The sequence below is a fragment of the Triturus cristatus genome, chromosome 3_1 (genome assembly GCF_964204655.1).
Source record: "Triturus cristatus chromosome 3_1, aTriCri1.1, whole genome shotgun sequence".
NCBI classification, from domain to species: Eukaryota; Metazoa; Chordata; class Amphibia; order Caudata; family Salamandridae; genus Triturus; species Triturus cristatus.
The window spans coordinates 334,193,834-334,207,939 of NC_140583.1; positions in this window are offsets into that span (position 1 = coordinate 334,193,834).

Below are 14,106 nucleotides of genomic sequence, written 5' to 3' on the forward strand. Positions count from 1 at the left end.
GAGCATCTAACGACCCTGCCCCTCACTCTGAAAGGAACCAGGTGCTCCAGGGCAGAGCACACCCAGGAACCGGTTTGAGCAGGGGAATCCCCCCACTGAAACAAAGAGAGACAAAGACTTGGAGGGGTATAAGAAGAGGACCCCAGACATCTAAACTTTAGATCACTTTGGAACTAAGGAGGAACCTCTGCCAAGGAGAAAGCTGAAAAGAACTGAAGAGGAGAAGACTGCCTGCTTGCTGTTTTGCTTTGCTGCCAAGGAGAGGGGAAGGACTTTGCTGTGTCCCCTTCTTTTGATTCTGATCTCCAAGGGCCTGAGAAGAGCTGGCTCCCTGTTAAGAAGTCCCAGGAACAAAAGGACTTCACCACCAGCTCCCCTGTAACTCTGCTGAAGGAGTTCTGACCTGCCTTGGACTGCTTGCCCAGTCTTGGGGCCTCAGGAGGTCGTTTTGCTGTGTTTGGGAGCTGGGAAGCAGAAGCGTGAAAAAGAGTAACTGGTACCCAACGCATCATCCGATTGCGTGTCGCAAGAACGATAGTGCGAGGAGAATTTCATTGCGGCGCTATCGCAGCACCCGGAGTCCCCGCATCGCCGAGTACGTCGAGCATCGTTCCGGTGCGAGAAGACTCCTGACGCTGCGAGGGTCGTCGCAGAACAAGTTTGCGGGCCGCACCACTGCCGGTGCGTATAAGTATCCAGTCGCTGCATGTGTCGACGCAGAGTCCCGTCCCGTGACGCATCGAGGGTTGCGGCGCCAGAAGTCAGCGCTGCGCTGCGCCGCGCGCGGCATCGAAGATCGTGGCATCGTACCTGTGCGTGAAGCTTCCCCCTAAGAAACAATCGCAACGAAAGCCAAAGTCATCGCATCCTCCCCCTACAGATCGGAGCCGGCGCATCCACCTCTGCTGCGTGAAGCAGGGCTGCTGCAAAGCCTCCCCAAGATCTCAGGAGTATCGCATCGCCTTTGCCATCTTCCTTGTTATAGCTTTTGGGAACCTTATCGCAACTACAGGTACTGTTGGGCACGAGAGTGTCGCATTTTGTGCATTGAGAGTCGCATTGTGCAGGACACTGATTTTTACATCCTGGAGTACTTTCTGCAAACTCTTGAACTATCTTTAAAGTAACCTTTTTAATTGTATGTTGGTTTTTCTGTAGTATTTGGTCTTGTGAAGTTTTTAGTAAAGATACCTTATTTTTCTAAAACTCGTGTGGAGTAAATCTGTGGTGTTTTCTCTGTTACTGTGAGTGTTGGTACAAATACTTTACACATTGCCTTTGATAGCCTAGACTGCTCAGGCCAAGCTACCTAGAGGGTGAGCAGGGGTTATCTTAACAGTGTATCCCCCTTTCCCTGACTAGAAGCAAGGGTCCCTACTTGGACAGTGGTACCTACCCTGCCAACTAGAGACCCCCAGATCTAACAGTCTTGAACAAAATTCTTCGATCCAAAGGGAGCCAATGCAAAGAGATAAGAGAAGCCGAGACAGAATTATATTTTGGAAGGTCCATCACCAGCCTCACAGCAGCATTCTGCACCAGCTGCAAGCGTCGCACCATACACTTGTCGATGCCCAGTTAAAGGGCATTACAATAGTCCAGTCTGGTATCACCAAGGCAATGACTGCCTGTTTTCGCGAAGCGAACGAGAGAAACTGGGAAATCTTCCTGAGGATCCTGATGATTCCAAAACACGTGGACACTGTTCTGCTAATCTGCAGACTCAGAAAGAGAGAGTTGTCCGCTATGACCCCTACATTTTTACCATGGGGTACAGGGCATGGACAACAGTCAAGCGTGTCTGGCCACCAGTCATTCAACCAAATGTTCTGTTGGTTTCTGAAGATCAAGACCTCTGTCTTTTCCCCATTAAGTCTGAGATCGTTTTTGACCATCCAGAAAGAGACTGCCTGCATACAGCCTTTAAAATTTGCCGCCGATTCCCTCATCCTATGGGTGATAGACACCATAATTTGAGTGTCGTCAGCATTGGACAGAACCTCAAATCCGAATGATCCAACAACCTTGGCCAGTGGGGCAACATAAATATTAAAAAGGGTCAGGCTCAAAGAGGAGCCTTGTGGAACCCCACATAACAGAGGACTAGGCGCCGATTGGAATTTGCCCATTTTCACTATCTGTACCCGCTCACTGAGGGTGGCGGTAAGTACGTTGAGGGCCATGCCCCCAATCCCCATCTCCTTAAGCTGTTCCACCAGCCTCATTGGAGACAGGGTATCAAAGGCTGCGGTTAGGTCAAGAAAAATCAGTAGCGTAGTATGCCCTGTGTCGACCTGAACTCGGATGTTATTAAGTACGGCAGTTAGCACTGTCTCAGTACTGTGATAGCTTCTAAAGCCATGTTGCGAGATTTCAAGCAACTGATAATCCTTTAGATAGGCGCAAAGATGAAAATTCAAGTATTTTTCCAGAATTGTGGCTGGGACTGGTAACAGGGAACTTGAGCGGTAGTTCTTTAGTTCCACTGGGTCCAAGGAGGGCTTTTTTTTTAAAGCGGTTTGACCACAGCAGTCTACCAAGTGGTGGGGTACTGCCCTACGGAAATGGTGACTGAAAAGGACACTTGGATTACTTGTGTGTGTTTTATTATCACTTGCTTGTGCACATATATAGATATACATTTGCATTTTCTTTTACCCAATTCATTTGACATTTGGGAAAGTCTTTCTGTTAAAGAACATTGTGTTAATAAAATCCATGCTTTATTTTGAAACTGACTTTTGAAGGATGATTTGTCTCATTTTGTGAGTGCTTAGTCTTCCTTCCAAGTGTTTCTTCCTGCTTTACCAAGTGCATCTTCTTGGGAGTGCTGAATTTCTTCTATCTGGGAGTGTAAAGCAAGACAGACTAAGTCTATTCCTCAGAGGTCAGATCCTTCCCATCAAGGTCAGATTCCTCCTACACCTTTGGAGTTCGGGGGGGGGGCTCACCAGACCCATTACCCTTGTCCTGGGATGCTTGGCCCCCGAGTTCCGGAGTCCAAGCACCTAGCCCTTCCTTTGCAGATAGTCTGTGACCTAATCACAGCACATACCCATTCAGGGAGTTCCAATATTCTCATATGGAGCCCTTTTACAACCTCTGACCACTCACATGCTTCGATCCTCATTGCCCAGTAAACACTGGACTGGGAGTACAGGAGACACAGTTGCTTTCAAAGGGTCAGTCACACCTCCCCTTTCCAAATCCACCATCGCCATGGGATAGATTTGGTACTGCTGTCTGCATAAGTGACTGACCAGGTAGCAATCTCTCTTGAGGAGCCAGGGTATCTAGGACCATAGTCACACTGTCTCTTAGAGCCTCAACCTCAGTCATATTGTCTTGAGTCCTCTACCTGTACTTATCCATGTTCAGAGAAGGCGGCCTGGGTTGCAATATTCACCCCACCCAGGGACACTAAAGCTGCCTCTACCACTACCCTAACCCTCTCTTGGGCACTCTCCACCCCCACACGTACACTAGCAATCTCTGTGGATGGCCCAGTTGCAGGGGGTTCTATGTGCGGACAGCATCTCCTTTCGTGTGCCCTAGCTGATTATAGACAAAACACTTTATCACCTTTGAAGGATCAAAGAACCTACCATTCTTTCCCTGATACACACTCCCTTTCAATTTGGGTTGGCTCGGAACCCCCCCTCCTAGTTCAGGTTTTGTGGGCCTTTTGAGGACCCCTTCTGTTTTTGACATTCTTTTCTGGGGGAGGGGGTGGACCTATCCTCCCTTCTTTTGATCACCTCCCTGTTGCCGATTCCCCTGGCTCTCTGGGTTCTGTTAGCTTAGAGTCCACTAGGCACTGGTGTAATTTCTCTTTCACACAATAAGGCAAAATTTGTTCTCTCAAAAAAAAATCATATAATCCCTCATATGTGTCTACTTTGTTACCAACAATCCAGCCTTCTAGTGCTTTCATTGAAATGTCCACAAAGTCCACCCAAGACTGTGTGCTCACTTTCTGGGTGTCTCTGAACTTCACCCTGTACTGTTCTGGAGTCAGACCAAATGTCTTTTTTTTTTTTTTTTAATTAAAATTCTGTTTATTTAACATAAAGAAACCTTGGTCATGTTATACAGTTCCGTTCCGTTTCTCACATGGTATACTTGCATCAGTTTATACATGCGGCAGTACAGACCAAATGTCTTGACTAAACGTGTCTTCATCTGCTGGTAGGATTCTGCATCATCCCCTCTGAGGGTCATAAGCCTATCCCTCCTAGCTACTGAAATCAACTCCCACAGGAGTGAGCTGCAATACCTAGACTGGAACCTACTCATTCAAAGGCTGCTCGCCACTTATCAAGGTCATCTCCCTTTGTGTACTTGGCTAATATACCCATGGGAAGTTTGTGGTCAAATCCACCACCCCTGGACATCTTAACCTCTTCATCATTATCACTGCCACCATTTCTCCTTGCCCACTGTTCCTTAGCTAGTTCCAGTTTCCTCTGCTCCAAAGCTATTAACACGAATTGGGCCTCAAGCTGTCTCTCTGTAAGGGACAGCGGTGGTTCCTTCTCCCACCATCTGGATTTACATAGCTAACACCGGAAAAGAATGGAGGAGGCATCATTCTCCCACCCCCCGCCAGGGTGACACTAGACGGGGAAATCCCGCCCAACCCCTTTGAATCTTATAAGCTGCCCCAGCCCAGGCCTTCAGGGACTTAAGCAACCCTGCCTTCCTAATCTTGTTGGAAGTAGGCAGCCCCCTAAGCCAACACTGTATCCTAAGCTCAGCCATCTTGAGTTTAGTCAGTTTAGCTTGGTCCAGCTCCATGGTATCCCTAGTTTTGGATCACAACAACTAACAATCAGACTTAGAACAGTTTTGGAAAAATCAAAACAATTGTTTCAAAATCAGTTCAGTCCAAATTAAAAAAAATCTAAACTCAAAAGCTTTCTTCTAAGACAATTTAGAGGATTTTTATGGAGAGCTGGGGGCAAGATGTGAATCATTGATGACGGATGAAAAATGATGATGAAAAATGGTCAGAGATAGAAAGGATGATGCATATAAATTGTCTGGAACATTTAGCTAGAACTTTTGGTATAAAAAGCTTAAAGAAAGACTAAGTAAATTGTTGGATTTTTCTAAAGATGAACCCTGTATTAGTGACAAGATATAAGTTAGGGCTCCTCATTCAAGAGCACTGGCAAATCTAGCGAGAGAGTTCTGGAAGTTCTGTTTGGAAAGACAAATTGTGATTCAGCACAGCATTTTCCAGGAATAAAAAATGTGGTGGCCGACTGAAACTCAAGATTGTTGACGGACTCAAGTTGTTGGACATAGAGCTATATTTCAGATATTAGAAAAAAATGTGGGGACCATACATCATAGATCTGTTTGCGAACTGGTTGAAGTCACAAATTCTGGTCTTTTACAGTTGGTCACTGGGTTTGGAGGTGAACAATTTCAGATGTCAGGAATTTGCTGGAGGAAGATTCAGTGAATTTGCTTTATATTCCAGAACTTCTTTAGAACGTAACAGATCACTGCCAAAAGTTAGTGTTGAATGATCAGCTGCAGCTCATGGCCTTGAGGATTTAGGATTGGAGTATCAAAGATGGGAGAATTCTCCAGAGGATTCAGAACTCATTAACATGAACAAAGAAAGATTGCATAATGATTGGCTTGGGAGCAATAGGTATTTGGTGTTCTGAGAGGGATCTGGTTCTCATTTCACCACCTATTGTACAGATAATACATTTTTGACAGAAGATTTTAAAAGAGACATTTCGTAGAGCACAGTGAATTCATTCATATCAGTCATTTCGGCAGGTCACGCCTCCGAGGATGGATTACTCATTAGACAGACTGCTCTAGTTAAGAAACACATAAGAAGTGTATGCTTAGAGAGTTCAACAGTGTCAAAAACAGTTCATCTCTTTTTTTATTGAGAAAGGAACAAAAACATATTCGAGGCATTTTTCTATCCAAGCTTGAAAGATCACCATAATGTGTGTTTGGTTAAATGTTTGAACAAATAGGAATGCAGGACTGATAACTATAGAAGATTATCAAATATTAATCTCTTGTAGGCACCTTCATCATGTAGTCTCTACAGTCCCTTTTGCAAGGTGGGTTAAAGAGGGGATGTAGGATTCAGGAGTAGATATAGTACATTATGGAGCACATCTGCTAGGGGTGTGATAGCGAGCAAAGCAGTTTTGAGGGGTGGAATCTTGAGTGATATTCTGAAATCGGCTGACTGGCCTAGTGCAATGCTACAGGCCTTTCTATGGTGTGAGATCATGTGTTGACCATTGTCTCAATGTTGCTTTAATTACATTTGTGAGCACAGTTTCATCTTGTGTTTGCCTGACCGTGCCTTTCAGCTGAAAATGAGGCAGGCCCAGGTTACTTGCTCACCCCAAGGGAAGCTGGTACATGGGGCAACCCGGAGGAGGGGCTAGCGGTGTGCGCTCCATTGCGGTTGTTTATAAAAATGGCTCCCTCGAGCTTTGAGCTGACGAGCTCCTGGACGACGCACCTGCGTGCCTGTGCGGGCACTGAGGCCTTTGACGGTTGCTTGGCGGCCCTCTCTTCCACCCTTAACTATTTTCTCTACAGAGGAGGGAAGTTATCCCGAAACACGAGCCATGTCTCAGGCGATATTTTAAAACCCAGGACATGTATCGGGTCTAGAGATCAAACAAGTACTTACTTGCACCCACTGGGGTGAACCACTCGGGAACTTCATGTACCAGCTTCCCTTGGGGCGACCCGGAGGAGGGGCTAGCGGTGTGCGCTCCATTGCGGTGGTTTATAAAATAGGTCTCTTTATCTTGTAAGCATTGCTGACTCAAATCCGTTCCTATAATTACAACTCACTTGGTTAAGAGACTGTTGTGGCTATAACAAGGTTAAAAGTATTAGTTTCCGGGCTTAGACTGATTGTGAGAAATTGGGCTGTTGGTTGAGGGGGATGTAAACCCTTCGCAAGAATTAGCCACAATACTTTTTTTTTTGTAAACATGTTTATTAATTTTCAATGTTAATAGTTGGTTACATCTTGTATCACACAGCTATGTGCCATTATTTGTCGTCTAGGACATGCCAACTCGAATAGCCTTCCCTTCCCATTCCCCACCCCTCTTCCCCCTCGGCAGCATTCAGATATAGAAACTTCTGCAATAAGATTTTGGCTTAAATAAACAATTGCAGCGGGGCAAATATACAGTATACAATGGTTTGATTACAGATTCATCTTTGCAGGTCGCCATAAGTTCATGCGGTCCCCACAGATCACATCAAAGGACAGTGTATGTGTTGTGTGTTATAGCAGTATATTATTTGTCTGTGCCCTCCAAGACCCCAGTGTATCCACTCCCATCTGAGGGTCTACGTACAGCGGTCTCCATGCCCTTAAATCGTCCTCTAATTTCACGTCTTTTCTGACGTGTTTAATTGTGACCTCTTCTGAAGTCACCCATTCCATCATATCCCGGAGCCATTGCACATGTTCTGGAGGGTTAACGTTCATCATTTCAATTGCAATGCGTCATGTGGCAAATATCAACCCCAAACTCAGGAATTTACGACTTCGCTTTTTTTTGACCGGGGCTGGGAGTAAGCCCAGCAGTACTTCACAGGGGTGCCCTCAAATTCTCATTCCATAGCATGTTTGATTGTCTGTAGAACCTCCCTCCAGTGCGGCTGAATGTATGTACTCTGCCAAACCATGTGTAAAATATCAGCCGCAGGGCCTTGCATCGTGGGCACTCACCAGGCCGGGCTGGGTACATGCATGCAGGGTTTGTGGAGTAAGATATAATTGGTGGACATAATTGTACTGGATTAGTTTAAACCGGGCATTTGTGCTAATCTTGCACACATCTTCAAGGACCTTTTTCCAGTACCGTGGGGTGATATCTACCTCCAAACCTTTCTCCCATCTAATTTGAGCGTTTGGAGTGATCAGCTGGGCATCCTCATGAAATGCTCTGTAAAAGTGGGTGATACGTTTTCCACCCCAGTCATGTCCAGCAGTCTGTTCAGTGTCTGGGAGGGGGCTGGATCCCTTGGGAAACCAGTCCAGGGTTCATATCCATTGGCTGACATCATATTACATTGTAGGTATTGTCCTACACCAAGGGCAAATGAATCTGCTGTGAAGTCACAAGTTATAAATTGACCCCCGAGATATAGATCTCCCAACACTTCGCAGCCACCAGCTTTCCATTTACTCATTGACATGTTATGCTCTATAGCTGCAAAAGGTTTAATTGCCGATATCGGAATGTCACGAGCGTATGAGGCCCTACGTAGGACCGTTGTGATCACCCACAGAAGTGGTAGCAGAAGGAGCAATAGCGGGTCTACCTCTGACAGTGTCCCAAGTGCATAAGTTGCGATTTCTGGGAGTTTCCCGCCAGGCTAGAAACCGCCAATAGTGTTTGCAGTATGGGTAGTGACACAGCCAGTATTTGGAGATAGAAGAATGCGTTGTCAGCATAGAGCGGTACAACATGCACGGTTCCCCCCACCTTAATGCCTCAGTCCAGGAGCTTGCGTCGCAATAACACCGCAAGTGGTTCCATTGCCACCGCAAATAGCAGTGGCGATAAGTGCATCCCTGCCGTGTGCTGTGACATAATGGAAAGGCCTCTGAGACACAGTCGCCAGTCTTATCTCTAGTGATCGGTGCAACAGTTTTACCCATGCAATGAATTTAGGTCCCAACCCCATTTTTTCCATTACATGACATATGTACGTCCACACTACTGAATCAAAGGCTTGTTCTATGTCTAGAAACGCAAGCGCGCATGGGACCTTTTATACTTCAGGAGCCTGGAGACCATGAAATAAACAACAGACGTTTAACATTGTGTCCCTCTTAGGTATAAACTCACACTGGTCCTTGTGTCTGAGCGCAGATAAGTGGGGGAGCATTTGGGAGGCCAATAGGATGCTCAATATTTTAATATCGACATTGGGCGTTGATAGAGGTCTGTAAGACTTCACCTCATGGACTGGTTTTCACGGTTTGGGTACTAACACCACCATTGCCTCCAGCATAGCGTCCGGGAGGGCCCCCACTTGCATGGCCTTGTTATATACACAATTAGATCTGCAGATTTGCTGGCAGACTGTCTCCACCTAAAGTTTTTGCCGGCTTTTGGTGTTTAAAGAACGCGAGGATTTCATTTTCCTAACCTCAAGACTCAAGCAAGGCAGTTCCAGGTCAGTTAAGAAGTCCGTCCCGTTGGGAGCTGGCGCTGCCCTTGTCATTGCATATAGATTCGTGAGATGCTGTTGTGCTACCTTATTTATGGCTCCCTGAGATTTATGCAATGTACCTTCTGGGTCCCGCATTGCCAAAATGGGGTCATGGGGAGCCTGCTGCCTCACCAGTCCAGCTAACAGGGCCCCCGTCTTATTACCCTCCGCATGTAATCTGTGTTTGTCAGCCATATTAGTGTATTTCTCTAATCTGCACCAGTCATCTAGTACGGTACCAAGCAAGCAACGCCATTCCTTTAATCTGGAAGGCTGTGTTGGAAGCAGTTTTTCAATCTCCAACAATTTAGCCTCCCCACGATCTAGATCATCAGTCAGTAGTTTCCGCACCCTGTATGTTGTGTTCATACACACTCCCCAAAGTACCACCTTCATTGCTTCCCAGTCATGGGCTCTAGTCATGGAGCATCTCCAGTTTTCACGAAAGTAAGACCCTAATGACATCTGTATCATATTAAGAAAAGATGGATCTTTGAGTGCCTCAGCTCGTAGGCGCCACTATGTGACTGCAGGGCGTGGTCATTCTCGTGACAAAGTTAGCAGGAGTGGAGAGTGACCAGAGAGGTACCTGACCAGATAGGTCACTTTACATGACAGATTGGCAATGTTTGGAGTCAGAAAAAAGTAATCTGGCCTAATATATGTACCCACTGCTGGTGCATAGCAGGAGAAAGCACAGGTGTTTGGGAGTCTTATGTCCTTTAAGCCCAAGTCTTTCATTATTATCTGTAGTTGCGATGTCATATGGGGCTTGATGTGTACTCTAGGGGTTCACGGTCTAACGATGGGTTCAGTACACAGTTAATCACCCACAAGCAGTGCATCCCCAACTAGGTAGGGGGCCACCGCTTCCACCACTTCAATAAAATAAAAATGGGTTTTCCTCGTTTGCGGCATAAACCGAGATACAGCAGAGTTAACGGCCGTCCAATACCCCGAATAGGATCCCAAACCGACCCTCCGCATCCACTACATGTCCTTTGTGTTGAAACGGTATCCCTGGGGCCACCCTAATAAAAGCACCCTGTGCGAACCACGATACTGATTTTGCATATAACTGTCCCCTACATCGCTTGTGTATCGCCTGGAGACAGTCTCCCCAGACGTGTGTCGGCGACTGCTATATGATATCTCTTGAGATCGGCACACACTCTGTGTTGTTTCCTAGACTGTGCCAGTCCTCTAACATTCCACATTAGGAATTTAACCATCCTATCCGCCATTCTGATGTGTCTGTAAGGTCAGGTTTCTAAAATGATGAGCCTCTATATAACGCTCCATCACAATCATTCTATCATCCGTAGTAATCTCCTGCCCCATTGTGTTGAAACAGTAAACAAACTTCCCAACTCCTCAACTCACCCCACCCTCTAGGCAGTACTACCAACCTGTCCCACCTCATGCCAAACGACACTGGAAACTGCTGGTCGTGCCCCATACCCAATTCTGTATTCACAAATATATCAAGTTAACAATGTGAACAAACTAGAATGCAACACTAGGAGTCTGGGATCCGCGACTGGTACCAGAGGAAGAAGGGGCCCCAAAGGGGATACCTCTCCCTTCCGCCACCCCGCCGCAGTCATACGACCCCTTGACCCTACCTATATAGGCTGTGCATTGCTATACAACTTTATCCTGAAAAGGAAGAAAACAAGCATATTAAGGCCAAGAAAAGTATTAGCTAGTGTTGCAGGGATTCTGCTTATGCACAGAACTATGCGCAGGAAACCAGGACCTCAGAGAATTGTGGTGTACCAGAAACCCCCCTCAGAACTAAGAACCCCTATCCGACTAGCTTAGTGTCACATTCGTTATCCGAGATTTAGCTCGGCGGTCCCCAATGTATAGACAACCCAGAATAAGCGACTTAGATATTCTCAGGAGTGGTGGGAACCCGAAATAACCGTTGGTAGCTATATATCAGTCCACAACAGAATAACATAGACACTGTAAAAGTTTAAAGAGTTTATTTTATAAACCTCGCATCCTAAGATGCAGTACTTTGGCTAACACAAGCAGACAAATGGTTAGGATCAGCACCATCAGCATTGTTACAACACAATAGAAAATAAAAGGAGCAATCATAATAATAATGACCGTGGAACACAACCACCCTCCTTTCTCTAGCAACTAATAAGGTATTATTAGACTAATAGAAGGTCTCTTAGGCTTGCATGGGGGACCCCATACTTTATAGATCAGCTTAGTGGAATCACATCACAGGATCAGCTAGGCTCTCTCCTGCATCAGCTCTTCGTTTCGAATGTAACAGAAAACATGCTGCTCTGTAATATTAAAGGGCTCGTCTTTCAGGTATTGGCAGCTGTATGTATGTTATGGCTAAAAAGTGGTACGATCAACCTGAACACAACAACCTGCCCAGTCTAGTGACCCAGACTCGTTCCTTACACGGCGTACAGACCAAGGTCACTACTCGCTGTTAAAGATGTTAAACAACAGACGGTTCTCATGTGAAGCAAAGTCGAGTCAGCAGTTCTCGAATGAATAACATGTAACAACAGTGTCGCGTGCAAAAGCAGCAGAAGCAGCAAGCTGGCTTTCTAACAGCCATCGAGGTTATGCTAACTTAGCGTTGTACATAGGGCGTGGTTAACCCACACTACACTAGTATACCTAGAGTATGACTTAAAGGACCCGAGGGCCAAACGTTGTGCACCATCCCCTCCTCCATAGCAACAGAAATAAATTCATAATATGCATTAAATCAAGGGACAGTAAGAACAATTATAAAGATGTCTGTAGGTGGTGCTGTCCATAGCACCATCCATCAGAGTCTTCGGACCATGTACACTGATATAGTGCAGGGAAGGGGAATCAGGAACGGCTGTCGTCAGTGCTATCGTGGTGGTACTCCCGGCTGCTTGGTCTGTCCCGATGGTTGTTTGAGCAGACCTCAATGCGATTCCGGTACATTTGTGAGCTGAGTCGTGCAGGTTTTGCAGCCCGGTATATCTGTCTTGAGGATCTGCGCTTTGTTGCGGGGGTGCATGAGGCTGGAACCCCAGAGGATTGGGAGACAGGTCCCGGGAGCGTGTCCTCGCAGTCCAATGCCTCAGAAGCAGAGGTGAAGAAATGTACCATTCCCTGGTGTAAGGCTCCTAAGTTTTGCTGGAAATATCAGGATATAGCGCAGGTTATGGTCTCAGAGCCTCCCTTTGTCCACAAAAAAAGTTCATTGTTGTTCCTTGTACCTTCATGGTAGTCTGGGAACACAAAGATTGGATGACCCTCATAGTTTGGTGAACCCTTCACTCGGATGCGCTGCAGTATCGCATCTCTGTTTCCATAACTGAACATCTGGGTAATGATGGCTCTGGGCGGGACACCAGGACGAGTCGGCACTAGTGCTCGTTCCACCATGAAGAATTTAGAGACTGTGGGTAGATGAACTCACTGATCTATTCTTCGAGGAACAGCTCCACCGACTAACCCTTGCTGTTTTCCAAAAACCCAACGAAACAGAGGTTATTCCTCCTAGAGCAACCCTCCGCATATTTGACACGGTCCTCCAGGTGGATAGTCAATTTTTGAAGAGAGGATACAGTTTCACAGAAGGACACGACCTCTGTCTGCAGGTCTGACGCATTGCACTCTGTTGAAGTCACACAGTCTGCCACTCCATGCTGGTCTACATGCAACAGGTTAACATCAATGGCCACAGAGTTTATGTTAGAGACTAGTTCTGTGCGAGTGCCCTGGATGGCTGCCATGAGATCAGACAGTGTGGTGTCTTTTGGCTGTACTGACGCTGGTAATTGCTCAGTTGCTGCAGTACATGTTTCTTCCATGGTCCCCGCTGGTGTGACGAACTGGGTGCAATTGTCAATTTTTGTGGACTGAGTCACATTATCTTTCTCCATAATATCCCTACCAGCAGCCATGTGTATAGCGATGGCTCCACACACCTCGCTGGAAGGAAGCTGCTTACAGGCACATTGATAACAGTAACAATTGGGGCTGAATCAACCCTCAGTCTCCGACAAATACAGAGACACTGATACTATTTGGTGCAGCAGCAGGCAGACTCCGCGTACTCCCAGGTATAGATAAGACTTATCCTGGAGGTCCCTCTTCCTGCCTCGTAGCGCTGCTTCTACATTAAAGACTCCTATTCTTGGGGGGGGCACTGGGGTCTCACTGTGATCTGTCAGCACCGCAGGTGACAGCATGCAGTTTCAGGTAGGTAGCAGTTTTTTAGTCCGTATACTGGGGGCTCTACAATGTCCCAGCCGCAGGGGAGCGGGGATCCAGACTCAGCCTCCAGGCACGACTATTTTATATATTGTTTGGCAAGATGAAACAATCGGGCCACAGACTCGGCACAGCAGCGGCCGACTTGCATCAGGCTCGCTGCGGAGCTGATGCTGGCACCCCCCAGCCACACCCCCTACCTCTCTCATCTGCCTCTTGGTTCCCGGAGCCTCCGAACGGGCAGCAGGCCATGTACCCTTCCCAAATCACTGAATTAGGCCCTTCTCCACAGACATATGGGGGGGGGGAGGGGTGGGGAGGGAGGTGCCTGCTCGCGTCTGCCGGATGTCGTCTGAGCACTGTTCCGCAGCGGGACCAACAGGCCAAGTCTTAAGTGTTCAGCGGGCCCAGTACTCCACCGGGTCCCGCACAGGCTCTCTCCAGCAGCCATTGGGAACCACGCTCAGGAGTGTCGCTCGCTTGGTACAGTCCCGCCTCAGGCAGCGCGGAGTGGCTGCAGGGCCCACCGCAGGAGGGTCAGGGCCACCAGCCAGGCCCAGCACCGTTGCCCCAGTTTCTCGCCAAGCGCCAGGAGGGGCACGGTGGTACAGCAAGATGATGGACAGCAGG